This window comes from Tripterygium wilfordii, chromosome 10, assembly GCF_013401445.1.
Source record: "Tripterygium wilfordii isolate XIE 37 chromosome 10, ASM1340144v1, whole genome shotgun sequence".
NCBI lineage: Eukaryota > Viridiplantae > Streptophyta > Magnoliopsida > Celastrales > Celastraceae > Tripterygium > Tripterygium wilfordii.
Genome location: NC_052241.1, coordinates 7147524 through 7160857, shown reverse-complemented (window position 1 = coordinate 7160857; position 13334 = coordinate 7147524). Strand labels below are relative to the sequence as shown.

Sequence of the window (13334 nt, the reverse complement as noted above, 5' to 3'; positions counted from 1 at the left end):
GATATAAAAAATGTCAAAGCAGGCTTTTTAGCCGCAACTATAAGCTGGCCTTAGCGGCCGCATATTATGAATAAAAATATTAGATACACAAAAGAAAATGTGAGAGCTTTCTCAAATTGCTGTAGGAATGAAAAGGCGTGCGGGAGTGGGAGAAGCCTTAGGAGCAGCTGCTGATCAAATTAAATGAGGTAAGAGAAGAGTTTGAATTTTAAATGGATTTTATTCGGTAGTAACTAATATTTGAAAAGGATTTTTAAGAATGACCGAAAAATCAGTTTGAAATCCAACTTTGAACAGTTGAATTCAAGCTGGGGGGCAATTGTTGGCAATAAAAATATTATGGGCTAGGCCTAGTTTATGTACAAGGCTAAAGGTGCAGCCCATACGGTCCATCATGCTTTAAGTCAATTTTAGCCCATGAGCCCATTATATTGAGAAGGAGATAAAGCCCAATTGATGACTAACTACCTAGGTGTAATTGTGCTGAAAATGGCCCATGAAAAGTGGAAGAAGTGGTGGCAGTTACAATGAGGTGGTCCAGATGGTAACTTATGAGAGAAATAAGGGAAAAACTGATATGATAAGGTGGTAATGGCTTCTAACTGACATAAAATGGCACAAATGAGGGGATAACTATAGTAGGATCATGGTTTATGGGTGAAGAATTTCGTGCAAGACAGGAAGTATAAAGCTAGTGGATAGACAGAGGATAACACACAAACAATCTGTCAAACAGATAACAAAAACTCAAGCTCAAAGGCAATTTCAAGCTTCCTAGCATTCTAGCATTCCAATTACTTTCCAAATTCTTGTCAATTTCGAGCAAATATTATGTTGGTCATTCCAAATTCTCTTGTATTTATTCCTTGTCAATTTTCAATGCCAACCATTGTTGTATAAATTGTTCTTGGTATCTATTTATTCTTCTTCATTTCAATCTCAACAAAGCGCACTTCAGTGGAATTGGGGAACCTAAAACTATTCAGGTCCCAAGATAGTTCGTTCAATTGTCTAGATAGAAGTCTTATTTACATTCGATGCATTTCATTCAAATTAGTGTAGGAAACTATAAGCCTTGACACACCTGCAAATCACCACCTTGGGCCACTTTTTGGTGACAATAGCCCATGGGACCCATTGCTCAAATCCGGGCCCAAATCCTCTAAGTATGCTCTCTAGCTCAAGTAGGGTCAAGCTCAGTCCAAACCCAACATCAAACACAAAGAATGGTTAAATGGATACTCGGATATAATCAAAAGATCAAATTCATATCAAGTATACATATACACATAAAAACATACATTCCATAATGCCATATAGGCCAAGCTATGCATATAAATACACATATACACATGAATACCCCGAACCATGTTATATACACGTATAAACACATGCTATATATACATATACGCACATACACATACAAACCATAGATATATACACTCATATACACACAAACAAATCCATCCGTACACACACAACATATATATACACACACAGACACGCCATATATATATATTTATACTCAGACACAATATATATATACCCATAAACGCACCACATATACACGTACACACATTGCACATAATATATACATACACATACATATATACATATAAGCTCGTATATATACACATATATATGTCTGAAAGAAATGGAGAAGCCACCGTATATCAAACATCAAGAACCCAAACATCAAAACAATGTATTACAACCGGGCACTAAAAGCTTGACATCAACAGAGTGTATTAACCTTATATGTATAGCATAGTATATTAACCTGATTTGAATAATCTAACACCAGCATAATTAATATATCAAGTCAGACATCAACGAGGGGTGTGCGCTACTGCCTGCCTAGTAGAGGTATAACCAAGTGGTGCAGAGATGGAAACAGATATCGAAAACAAGACCCAACTAGGATAAAACCAGATGCATTCTTCAGAGAGACACCACCAGATATAAAACCAGGAACATGTATCGAAGCATTTAGAGCTAATACCGGGAGCAAACCAAGCATATATATCATAGCATTCAGAGAACAAAACCAGATTATCACCAAAGCAAAGAGACAGAGAATAATAGAAACTTGTACTGATATTTACCTTTCCCGATTTCCCTCTCCTCTGGTTCTTCTTCTCTGGTGGCGGCTTTTTATTTTCCCCGACTTCCTCTCCTTTGGTTCTTCTCCATTGGCGGTTTTCACTCTCACGATCTGCCTCTCCCGATTTCCCTCACTCCATCTTCCTTCCCCTGATTTTCTCTCCTTTACTTTTCCTCTGTTTCTCTTCTTCCCTCTCTGATTTTCTCTCATTTTCTCTGATTTTCTCTCTTTTCCTTGTCCCCCTCTTTCTTTCTCTCCCACGAACGACCCTTTTTCTTCTTTGTATGTTCCCTTGTGCGGCCAATCTTCCCCAAAAGCAACTCCTCCTTTTCTTCTTTAACTTTCATTTTCCTTTTAAATCCCGAAAATGCCTCTTAAACCCTATTTTTCTCTCTTTTTAAAACCCTCAAGACTAGCCTTTTCGTCTTTTCCTTTCTTTTACAAAACCCTAATAAAGGTACCATCTTTTCCCTCTTAAGGTTTCTTATTCATTATTACTTTTAGTTCTTTTATTTTTTAGATATATTTTTTGGGTTGCATTTGGCTAAGATTTGAGTTTTTATGGGTTTTGGGCCCAAGAAATGAATTATGGATCTCTATGGGCTTATGGGTCCAATAAACAGGCTTTTGAATATTTGTGGGCTTGTGGGTACAAGAAACGAGATTTGGATTTTTGTAAGCCTATGGGCCCAAGAAACGGGCTTCTGAATTTTGTATTTTTGTATAATTTTGCTTTTATTAATTATTTTTCGACCGGACAAAAAATGGTTACTACACTTCTCCTCCTCTAACTTGCGTATTTTTGTGTGTGGACATTGTGTGCTGAAGAAAAAGTTTATATATATCAACGTTGAGAAACAATTACGGGTGCGATCATACCAGTACTAATGCACGGGATCCCATCAGAACTCCGAAGTTAAACGTGCTTGGGCGAGAGTAGTACTAGTATAGGTGACCTTCTGGGAAGTTCTCGTGTTGCACCATTCCCACCTTTTGTTCTCACATATTCTTCTCCACCTCCAACTTGAGTTTTTTTTTTTGTGTGTGGGCATTGTGTAGTTTGCAAGCGATAATACAAGGCCTAATGCACCGGATTCCATCAGAACTTCGAAGTTAAACGTGCTTGGGCGAGAGTAGTACTTGGATAGGTGACCTCTTGGGAAGTCCTTGCATTGCACCCCTCCCACATTTTTTTTCCTTTATCGTCACTTCGTTCTCTCATATACTTCTACTACTCCAACTTGAAAAGACACGCAAAATAAATATTTTTTAAAGAAAAATGATATATGGGAAAGGAACGCAATGCGCGTGCAGGTTTGTGTTGAAGGAAGAGTTTATGTACATCAATGTTGAGAAACAATTTCTAGTGCGATCATACCTGTACTAATGCATGGGATCCCATCGGAACTCCGAAGGTAAACGGGCTTAGGAGAGAATAGTATTAGTATGGGTGGACTCCTCGAAAGTCCTCGTGTTGCACCCCTCCCACCTTGTTTTTCCTCGGTTGTCACTTCGTTCTCTCATATTCTTCTCATCCTCCAACTTGCGTATTTTTTTGTGTTTGGAAATTGTGTAGTTTGGAAGTGTATAGTTCTCGAAAAGACACGCGAAATAAATATTTTCTCAAGAAAAAAGGGATAGCGGCAAGGAACGCAGCACCCGTGCAAGCTTGTGCTTAAGGAATAATTTATATACATCAACGTTGAGAAATAATTTTTGGTGCGATCATAAAAGCACTAATGCACCGAATCCCATAAGAACTCTAAATTTAAACGTGCTCGGGCGAGAGTAGTACTAGGATGGGTGACCTCCTACGAAGTTCTCGTGTTGCAACCCTCCCACCTTTTTCTTCCCCGATCGTCACTTCGTTCTCTCATATTCTTCTCCTCTTCCAACCTGCGAATTTTTTGTGTGTAAACATTGTATAGTTTGCAAGCGTATAGTTCTCGATAAGACACGTGAAATAAATACTTTCTTGAGAAAAAAGGAATAGCGGAAAGGAGCGCAGCGCTCATATAAGCTTATGCTGAAGGAAGAGTTTATATACATCAACGATGAGAAACAATTTTGGATGCGATAATACAAGGCCTAATGCACCGGATTCCATCAAAACTTCGAAGTTAAACGTGCTTGGGCGAGAGTAGTACTAGGACAGGTGACCTCTTGGGAAGTCCTCGCATTGCACCCCTCCCACAATTTTTTTCCTTTATCGTCACTTCGTTCTCTCATATACTTCTACTACTCCAACTTGAGTATTTTTTGTGTGTGGACATTGTGTGGTTTGCTAGCATATAGTTCTCGAAAAAAATCGCAAAATAAATATTTTCTCGAGAAAAAGAGATAGTGGAAAAGAACATAATGTGTGTGCAAACTTGTGCTGAAGGAAGAGTTTATACACATCAACGTTGACAAACAATTTTGAGTGCGATCATACAAGCACTAATGAACCGGATTCGATCAGAACTCCAAAGTCAAACGTGCTTGGGCGAGAGTAGTATTAGGATGGGTGACCTCCTACGGAGTCCTCGTTTTGCCATCCTCCTATCTTTCTTTTGCTCGATCGTCACTGCGTTCTCTCATATTCTTCTCCTCTTCCGACATGCGTATTTTTTTTGTGTGTGGACATTGTGTAGTTTGCAAGCATATAGTTCTCGACAAGACACGTGAAAAAAATATTTTCTCGAGAAAAAAGGAATAGTGGAAAAGAACGTAATGCGTGTGCAAACTTGCGCTGATGGAAGAGTTTATACACATCAACGTTGACAAACAATTTTGAGTGCGATCATACAAGCACTAATGCACCGGATTTGATCAGAACTCCAAAGCCAAACGTGCTTGGGCGAGAGTAGTATTAGGATGGGTGACCTCCAACGAAGTCCTCGTTTTGCCGTCCTCCTATCCTTTTTTTCCTCGATCGTCACTGCGTTCTCTCATATTCTTCTCCTCTTCCAACATGCGTATTTTTTTTATGTGTGGACATTGTGTAGTTTGCAAGCATATAGTTCTCGACAAGACACGTGAAAAAAATATTTTCTCGAGAAAAAAGGGATAGAGGAAAGGAGCATAGCGCACATGCAAGCTTGTGCTGAAGGAAGAGTTTATATACGTCAATGATGAGAAACAATTTTGGGTGCGATCATACAAGGCCAAATGCATCGGATTCCATCAGAACTTCGAAGTTAAACGTGCTTGGGTGAGAGTAGTACTAGGATGGGTGACCTACTAGGAAGTCCTCGTGTTGCACCCCTCCCACATTTTTTTTCTTTATCGTCACTTCATTTTCTCATATTCTTATCCTCAACCAACTTGCGTATTTTTTTGTGTGTGGACATTGTGTAGTTTGCAAGCGCATAGTTATCGAAAAGACACGCAAAATAAATATTTTCTCAAGAAAAAAGGGATAACGAAAAGGACCATATCGTGCGTGCAAGCTTGTGCTGAAGAAAGAGTTTATATATATCAGCATTGAGAAACAATTATGGGTGCTCTCATACCAGCACTAATGCATCGAATCCCAACAGAACTTCAAAGTTAAACATGCTCGGGTGAGAGTAGTACTAGTATAGGTGACCTCCTGAAAAATTCTTGTGTTGCACCCTTTCTACCTTTTATTTCCTTGATCGTCATTTTGCTCTCACATATTATTCTCCTCCTCCAACTTGCGTATTTTTTTTGTGTGTGGACATTGTCTAGTTTGCAAGTGCATAGTTCTCGAAAAGACACGCCAAATAAATATTTTCTACAGAAAAATAAGATATCGGAAAGGAACGCAGCGCATGTGGAGGCTTTTGCTGAAGGAAGAGTTTATGTACATGAACATTGAGAAACAATTTTGGGTGCGCTCATACCTGCACTAATGCATCGGATCACATCAGAACTCCGAAGGTAAACGGGCTGAGGCGAGAATAGTATTAGGATGGGTCACCTCCTGGGAAGTCCTCGTGTTGCACCCCTCCCACTTTGTTTTTCCTCGGTCGTCACTTTATTCTCTCATATTCTTCTCGTCCACGAACTTCTTGTTTTTTTGTGTTTGGACATTGTGTAGTTTGGAAGTGCGTAGTTCTTGAAAGATACGCGAAATAAATATTTTCTCGAGAAAAAAGGGATAGTTGAAAGGAACACAGCGCGCGTGTAAGTTTTTGCTGAAGCTAGATTTTATATACATCAACGTTGAGAAACAATTTCGGGTGCGATCATACGAGCACTAATGCATTGAATCCCATCAGAACTCCAAAGTTAAACGTGCTTGGGCGAGAATAGTACTAGGATGGGTGACTTCCTAGGATGTCCTCATTCATCACTTCATTATCTCATTTACTTTACCTCCTCCAACTTGCATATTTTTTTTGTGTGTGGACATTTTGTAGTTTGCAAGCGCAGAGTTCTAAAAAAGACATGCGAAATAAATATTTTCTCGGGAAGAAAAGGATAGCGAAAAAGAATGCAACGTGCGTTCAAACTTCTACTGAAGGAGGAGTTTATACACATCAACGTTACCAAAGAATTTCAGGTACGATCATACCAACACTAATACACCGGATCCCATCAGAACTCCGAAGTTAAAGGTGCTTGGGCGAGAGTAGTATTAGGATGGGTGACCTGAGAAGTCTTCATGTTGCACCTCTCCAACCTTTTTTTTTTCTTGTTCGTCACTTTGTTCTCTCATATTCTTCTTCTCCTCAACCTTGCGTTTTTTTTTTTTGTGCGGACATTGTGTAGTTTGTAAGCGCATAGTTCTCGAAAATACATGCAAAAGAAATAATTTCTTGAGAAAAAAAGGATAGCAAAAAGGAATGAAGCGCGCGTGCGAACTTGTGTTGAAGAAAGAGTTCATATACATTAACATTAAGAAACAATTTCAAGTGCGATCATACCAGTATTAATGAACCTGATCTCAACAAAAATCCGAAGTCAAACATGTTTGGGAGAGAGTATTACTAGGATGGGTGACCTCTTGGGAAGTTCCTCGTGTTGCACCCCGCCCACCTTTTTTTTCCTCGATCGTTAATTAGTTCTCTCATATTCTTCTCTTCCTCCAACTTGCGTATTTTTTTTGTGTGTGGACATTATGCAGTTTGCAAGGGCATAGTTTTCAAAAAGACACGCAAAATAAGTATTTTCTTGATAAAAAAATGATAGCGGAAAGGAACGCAGCGGGCGTGTAAACCTGCATAAAAGGAAGAGTTTACGTACATCAACGTTCAGAAATACTTTCAGCTGCGATCATACCTGCACTAATGCATCGGATCCCATCAGAACTCCGAAGGTAAACATACTTGGGCCAGAGTAGTACTAGGAAAGGTGACCTACAAGGAAGTCCTCGTGTTGCACATCTACGACCTTTGTTTTTTTTTCTCTTTCGTCAATTCGTTCTATCATATTCTTCTCCTCCTCCAACTTGCGTATTTTTTTTTGTGTGTGGACATTGTGTAGTTTGCAAGCGCACAGTTCTCGAAAAGAAACGCGAAGTAAATATTTTTCTTGAGAAAAAAGAGATAGCGGGAAGAAATGTAGCGCACGTGCAGATTTGTGTTGAAGGAAGAGTTTATATACATCAACGTTGAGAAATAATTTCGGGTGCGATCATACGAGGACTAATGCACCGGATCCCATCAGAACTCCGAAGTTAAACATGCTTAGGCGAGAGTAGTACTAGGATGCGTGACCTCTTGGGATGCCCTCGTGTTGCACCTCTCCCAACTTTTTTTCCTCGTTCATCACTTCGTTATGTTATATTCTTCTCCTACTCCAACTTGCGTATTTTTTTTGTGTGTGGACACTTTGTAGTTTGAAAGCACAGAGTTCTCAAAAAGACACGTGAAATAAACATTTTCTCAGGAAAAAAAGGATAGCGAAAAAGAATGAAACGCACTTGCAAACTTCAGCTGAAGTAAGAGTTTATACACATCAATGTTGCCAAAGAATTTCAGGTGCGATCATACCAGCACTAATGCATCGGATCCCATCAGAACATCGAAGTTAAACATGGTTGGGCAACAGTAGTATTAGGATGGGTGACTGGAGAGTGCGCGTGCAAACTTGAGATGAAGGAAGAGTTCATATACATTGACGTTGAGAAACAATTTCGGGTGCGATCATACCAGCATTAATGAACCGGATCTCACTAGAAATTCGAACTTAAACGTGCTTGGGCGAGAGTAATACTAGGATGGGTGACCTCCTACGAAGTTCCTCGTGTTGCACCCCTCCCACCTTTTTTTTCCTCGATCATCACTTAGTTCTCTCATATTCTTCTCCTCATCCAACTTGCGTATTTTTTATGTGTGGACATTGTGTAGTTTGCAAGCGCATAGTTCTCAAAAAGACATGCGAAATAAGCATTTTCTCGAGAAAAAAAATATAGCGGAAAGGAACGCAGAGCAAGTGCAAACTTGTGCAGAAGGAAGAGCTAATATACATCAACATTCCTAAACAATTTCGTGTGCAATCATACCTGCACTAATGCACCAGATCCCATCAAAATTTCGAAGGTAAACGTACTTGGGCAAGAGTAGTACTTTAGGGTGACCTCTTGGGATGTCCTCGTGTTGCACCCTTCCCACCTTTTTTTTCCTCGTTCGTCACTTTGTTCTCTCATATTCTTCTCCTCCTCCAACTTGCTTATTTTTTTGTGTCTAGAGATTGTGTAGTTTGTAGCTCATTGTTCTTGAAAAGAAAAGCGAAGTAAATATTTTCTTGAGAAAAAAAAGATAGTGTAAAGGAACGCAACACGCGTGCAAATTTGTGTTGAAGGAAAAGTTTATATACATCAATGTTGAGAAAAAATTTTGGGTGTGATCATACCAGCACTAATGCACCGGATCCCATCAGAACTCCGAAGTTAAACATCTTTGGGCGAGAGTAGTACTAGGATGGGTGACCTCTTGGGAAGTCCTCGTGTTGATCCCCCCCCCCCCACCTTTTATTCCTCTTCGTCACTTCGTTCTCTCAAATTCTTCTCCTCCTCGAACTTGCATATTTTTTTTGTGTGTTGACATTGTGTAGTTTGCAAGCGCACAGTTCTAAAAAATACAGGCAAAAAAATATTTTCTCGAGAAAAAAGGATAACGGAAAAGAACGCAGCGCTCGTGCAAACATGTGCTAATTGAAGGAAGAGTTTATATGCATCAACAAGGAGGAACAATCTCGGGCGAGATCATACTAGTAATAATGAACCAGATCGCATCAGAACTCCAAAGTTAAACGTGCTTGGGTGAGAGCAGTACTAGGATGGGTGACCTCTTGGGAAGTCCTCGTATTGTAGCCCTCCCACCTTTCTTTTCCTCGTTTGTCACTTCGTTCTCTCATATTCTTCCCCTCATCCTCCAACTTGAGTATTTTTTTGTGTGAGGACATTGCGTTGTTCGTCAGCGCATAGTTCTCTAAAAGACACTCGAAGTAGATATTTTCTCGTGAAAAAAAGGAAAACGAAAAGGAACGTAGCACACGTGCAAACTCGTGCTAATGGAAGAGTTTATATACATTAACGTTGAGAAACAACTTCTGGCGCGATCATACTTGCAATAATGAATGAGATCTCAACAGAAATCCAAAGTTAAACGTGCTTAGGCGAGAGTAGTACTAGGATGGGTGACCTCCTGGAATGTTCCTCGTGTTGCACCCCTCCCACCTTTTTTTTCCTCGATCGTCACTTAGTTCTCTCATATTCTTCTCCTCCTCCAACTTGTGTATTTTTTTTTGTGTGTGTACATTGTGTAGTTTGCAAGCGCATAGTTTTCAAAAAGACAAGCGAAATAAGTATTTTCTTGAGAAAAAAATGATAGCAGAAAGGAAAGCAGCACGCATGCAAACTTGTGTGGAAGGAAGAGTTTATATACATCAACATTCAGAACCAATTTCGGGTGCAATCATACCTACACTAATGCATCGGATCCGATTAGAACTTTGAAGGTAAACGTACTTGGGCGAGAGTAGTACTAGGAAGGGTGACCTCCTGAGAAGTCCTCGTGTTGCACCTCTGCGACCTTTTTTTTTCTTTCGCCAATTCGTTCTCTCATATTCTTCTCATCCTCCAACTTGCGTATTTTTGTGTGTGTGGATATTGTGTAGTTTGCAAGCGCATAGTTCTCGAAAGGATACTCGAAGTAAATATTTTTTTGAGAAAAAAAGGTAGCGGCAAGGAACGCAGCTCGCGTGCAATTTGTGTTGGAGGAAGAGTTTATATACATCAATGTTGAGAAATAATTTCGGTTGCGATCATACCAACACTATGCACTGGATCCCATAAAAACTCTGAAGTTAAACATGCTAAGGCGAGAGTAGTGCTAGGATGGGTGACCTCCGAGGACGTCCTCATATTGCACCCCTCCCACCTTTTTTTTTCCTCGTTTGTCACTTCGTTCTGTCGTATTCTTCTCCTCCTCCAACTTCTATATTTTTTTGAAGATATTGTGTAGTTTGCAAACGCATAGTTCTCGAAAAGAAACGCGAAATAAATTTTTTCTTGAGAAGAAAAGGATAGCGGAAAGGAACGCAGCGCGCATGCAAATTTGTGTTGAAGGAAGAGTTTATGTACATCAACGGCGAGAAAAAACTTTGGGTGCAATCATACCAACAATAATGCACCGAATCCCATCAAAACTGTAAAGTTATACGTGCTTGGGCGAGAGTAGTACTAGGATAGGTGATCTCCTGGGAAGTCCTCGTGTTGCACCCCTCCTACCTTTTTTTCCTCGTTCATCACTTCGTTCTCTCATATTCTTCTCCTCCTCCAACTTACGTATTTTTTTTGTGTGGACATTGTGTAGTTTGCAAGCGCATAGTTTTCGAAAATACAGACAAAAAAAATATTTTTCTCAGGAAAAAAGGATAACAGAAAGGAATGCAGCGCTCATGCAAACATGTGCTGAAGCAAGAGTTTATATGCATCAACAATGACTTACAATTTTGGACGTGATCATACCAGCAGTAATGAACCAGATCACATCAGAATTCCGAAATTAAACATGCTTGGGCGAGAGCAATACATAATCTTCTCTTCCTCCAACTTGCATATTTTTTTGTTTGTGCACATTGTGTAGTTCGCAGGTGCATAGTTCATGAAAAGACACGCGAAATAAATATTTTCTAGAGAAAAAAGGATAGAGGAAAGGAATGGAGCGCGCGTGCAAACTTGTGCTGAAGGAAGAGTTCATATACATTGACGTAGAGAAACAATTTAGGGTGCAATCATGCCAGCACTAATGAACCAGATCTCAATAGAAATCCAAAGTTAAAAGTGCTTGGGCAAGAGTAGTACTAGGATGGGTGACCTCTTGGGAAGTTGCTCGTGTTGCACCCCTCCCACATTTTTTTTCCTCGATCGTCACTTAGTTCTCTCATATTCTTCTCCTCCTCCAACTTGCGTTTTTTTTTGTGTGTGGACATTGTGTAGTTTGCAAGCGCATAGTTCTCGAAAAGACACACGAAATAAAGCAGTATTGGGTTGCTGGTGGTAACATTACATCCGCACAGTGACTTTTCAATCAAAGCCAAAAGTCCTGGTGTGTTGGTAGGCTGGCGATTCATTTTTCTCAGCTTGGGCATTTCCAAGATACAAGTGCTTGGCATTCAAAGGAAGTTTTGACTACTTTTTACATGAATTAAGCTCAACTGGATTCAAAATTTGCCCATGTTCATTTTCTCGTAATTTATTATAAATCGACCTGAAAGCCTATGCATATGATTGAGGGTAATGGTTTTTTTTTTTTTTTTTACCCTTGTTTCTATCAATTTTTTGTTGCATGTATAGGGCTCCCAATTACCTGTTCTCAAAATCTTGTATTAAAATTTTGTTTTTGGCAATTAAGTCAGTCTCTCCACATTTCGATATTATGAGAATATTATTGATTTAATCGGGCAGTCTTAGTTCTTTGTTTGTACTTGAATTTGACATTTTTTGTTGAGAATAGTCTTTACATGATTATAGAACTGTTCTTATCGTCTTAGTTAAAGAGTATGGCCAGAAGATCTGTGTGCATACTATGTCTTTGACGTCAAATGAGAATATTTTAAAATGGACTATTTCTTTGGTTGGCCATCAGAGATCTATCAGAAAGTGACTGATACATCTCATTGACCTGTCCCTCAATTTTCGTTTGTGCTCTTCTTCTTCTCTTGCCTCAGTCTCTTTCCCCTATTCATGGGCGGAGCCAGGAATGGAGGTTACGGGGGCTATGAAAAATTGACGGGGTCCGGGGACAATTTTTTAGGACTATTTACAATATTATCTTCCGAATTAAAATGCAATGGCATGTAAACTTGATAGCAGGTTTCAGAAGAAGTGAGAAGGAGATAAGGTAGAAGAAGAAGATAGAAGAGAGACGATAGAGAGAGTGCAACTATTTGTATCTGTACAAGCTAACGGTAAAGTAACCTTAATAATAAAATATATTCGAATTTGAGTTGATAAATACAATTCAATTTGAATATAATCTATTGATTGGGTCAAACTATGAAGTTGAAAGAGATGGACTACAATACCAATATAAATAGACTACAACAGATTCAATGTCAAGGCCGTTATGAATGAGCTCAATACAAACCAAAAAAGCCTCACGTTCTCGATAATCAAACCTAAAAGTCTAGTAAGAAGTTGGAGAAAACTCCCTTGTAAACATCCATGGCAAATAACCAGTTCTGATATCTATATATGAATAACTGTATTTTTTTTTTTTCAAAAACCTGCACTCAAGTACAGTGCAGTCGCCTCCCTCCACCCATGCTCCTATTCTCTTTGAACCCTAGATCTCAATTCAAAGTCAACTTTTATGCTCCGTTTGTTTCAAAGAAAACCAATCTTTCATGGAAAAAGAAAAACTTTTCATGGAAAAACAACTAGTTTTTAGTGTTTGGACAAAAAAATTATTAATATTTTCTAGTGTTTGATTGGTGGAAAATTAGAAAATGATTTATATTTTTTGATGTTCGTTTGATGAAAAATTAGAAAATGTTTTAGAATTGTGACCTGCTACCACGAACATACCTAATTTGATTGGCACCTCCTATTCTGCAATTTCTATTTGCACCATTAACCATCAAAAGCAACAAGTCATGATTTATAACTATCCATCTTACAACCTACCAAAATATTTGAGGATTCACTGCATAATTACATACCTAGATACGAAATTGATTGAGGTTGATACGAATGTCCCACATTGCTTAGATAGGGGACTTGTGATCTATTTATAAGGAGGGTAAATGTCTTCTTTAATCAGCCAATAAGTTT

At 39.1% G+C, this 13334-nt stretch overlaps 3 non-coding genes and 18 pseudogenes across 3 annotated transcripts; all 21 read left to right on the top strand.

Annotated features, from left to right (window-relative positions):
• The first annotated feature begins 2969 nt into the window (after positions 1-2969).
• LOC120008192 lies at positions 2970-3088 on the top strand. The gene has a single exon (XR_005470365.1). It is a non-coding gene; the product is annotated as a 5S ribosomal RNA (ribosomal RNA).
• Positions 3089-3166: 78 nt separating this feature from the next.
• Positions 3167-3285, top strand: LOC120008269 (annotated as a pseudogene).
• Positions 3286-3821: 536 nt separating this feature from the next.
• Positions 3822-3940, top strand: LOC120008270 (annotated as a pseudogene).
• A 233-nt stretch (positions 3941-4173) lies between these two features.
• On the top strand, positions 4174-4292 carry LOC120008258 (annotated as a pseudogene).
• Positions 4293-4524: 232 nt separating this feature from the next.
• On the top strand, positions 4525-4643 carry LOC120008279 (annotated as a pseudogene).
• A 235-nt stretch (positions 4644-4878) lies between these two features.
• Positions 4879-4997, top strand: LOC120008271 (annotated as a pseudogene).
• A 235-nt stretch (positions 4998-5232) lies between these two features.
• On the top strand, positions 5233-5351 carry LOC120008245 (annotated as a pseudogene).
• A 233-nt stretch (positions 5352-5584) lies between these two features.
• Positions 5585-5703, top strand: LOC120008265 (annotated as a pseudogene).
• Positions 5704-5938: 235 nt separating this feature from the next.
• LOC120008239 lies at positions 5939-6057 on the top strand (annotated as a pseudogene).
• A 232-nt stretch (positions 6058-6289) lies between these two features.
• Positions 6290-6410, top strand: LOC120008284 (annotated as a pseudogene).
• A 202-nt stretch (positions 6411-6612) lies between these two features.
• Positions 6613-6728, top strand: LOC120008246 (annotated as a pseudogene).
• A 591-nt stretch (positions 6729-7319) lies between these two features.
• On the top strand, positions 7320-7438 carry LOC120008272 (annotated as a pseudogene).
• Positions 7439-7679: 241 nt separating this feature from the next.
• LOC120008235 lies at positions 7680-7798 on the top strand. The gene has a single exon (XR_005470407.1). It is a non-coding gene; the product is annotated as a 5S ribosomal RNA (ribosomal RNA).
• Positions 7799-8191: 393 nt separating this feature from the next.
• LOC120008252 lies at positions 8192-8311 on the top strand (annotated as a pseudogene).
• A 233-nt stretch (positions 8312-8544) lies between these two features.
• LOC120008280 lies at positions 8545-8661 on the top strand (annotated as a pseudogene).
• A 233-nt stretch (positions 8662-8894) lies between these two features.
• On the top strand, positions 8895-9013 carry LOC120008214. The gene has a single exon (XR_005470386.1). It is a non-coding gene; the product is annotated as a 5S ribosomal RNA (ribosomal RNA).
• Positions 9014-9253: 240 nt separating this feature from the next.
• Positions 9254-9371, top strand: LOC120008277 (annotated as a pseudogene).
• Positions 9372-9608: 237 nt separating this feature from the next.
• LOC120008285 lies at positions 9609-9728 on the top strand (annotated as a pseudogene).
• Positions 9729-9964: 236 nt separating this feature from the next.
• LOC120008255 lies at positions 9965-10083 on the top strand (annotated as a pseudogene).
• Positions 10084-10662: 579 nt separating this feature from the next.
• On the top strand, positions 10663-10781 carry LOC120008263 (annotated as a pseudogene).
• A 504-nt stretch (positions 10782-11285) lies between these two features.
• LOC120008249 lies at positions 11286-11405 on the top strand (annotated as a pseudogene).
• Positions 11406-13334: the final 1929 nt, after the last annotated feature.